Raw genomic sequence first — 1,001 nt, forward strand, 5'->3', positions numbered from 1 at the left:
CAGTCTGTGGGATTTTGCTCGTCACCAAAGCACTGCCCACATTCCCCACCCCTGGCTGGCCAACAAGATTTCAGAGGAAACCAGGGCAGGTGCAGTAGGGGAGCTGCCCAGTGGGGCCTGGCGTGGTGGCTCATGCCTGTAATCCCAGTACTTTGGGAGGCTAAGGTGGGCGGATCACTTGAGGTCAGGAATTCAAGACCAGCCTGGCCAACATGGTGAAACCCCCTGTCTACTAAAAGTACAAAAATTAGCCTAGTGTGGTGGGGGGTGCCTGTAATCCTAGCTACTTGGGAGGCTGAGGCAGGAGAATCACTTGAACCTGGGAGGTGAAGGTTGCAGTGAGCCAAGATCGAGCCACTGCCCTCCAGCCTGGGTGGCAGAGCAAGACGCAATCAAACAAACAAACAAAAAAAGCTGGCCAGTGGAGCTACTGTGGGGTGAGGGTGTGGTGAGAGCCCTGTGTCCCCTCTCACGCCGTAAAACTTCCCCCAAACAGGCGGGGGACCGACAGCTCTGTCTTGAGTCAACTTCAGGATCCTTCCACATGACTTTGAATAGAAAGGCTGTTGTGCTTTGAGTCCCCCCAAAACAGACCTCGACATGAAGATTAGGGCTAGGCATGGTGGCTCACGCCTGTAATCCTCAGGTGGGTGGATCACCTGAGGTCAGGAGTTCGAGACCAGCCTGATCAATGAGATGAAATCCCATCTCTACTAAAAATGCAAAAAGTAGCCAGGCATGGTGGTGTGCAACAGTAGTCCCAGCTTACTTGGGAGGCTGAGGCAGGAGAATCACTTGAACCCAGGAGGTGGAGGTTGCAGTGAGCCAAGATCTTGCCACTGCACTCCAGCCTGGGCAACAGAAAGAGACTCCATCTCAAAAAAAAAAAAAAAAAAAAAAAAAAGGATTAGGCTGGGTGAGGTGGCTCACTCCTATAATCCCAATGCTTTGGGAGGCTGAGGAGGTGAAAGGATTGCTTGAGGTCAGGAGCTCAAGACCAG

Source organism: Symphalangus syndactylus, chromosome 13, assembly GCF_028878055.3.
Source record: "Symphalangus syndactylus isolate Jambi chromosome 13, NHGRI_mSymSyn1-v2.1_pri, whole genome shotgun sequence".
Taxonomy (NCBI): domain Eukaryota; kingdom Metazoa; phylum Chordata; class Mammalia; order Primates; family Hylobatidae; genus Symphalangus; species Symphalangus syndactylus.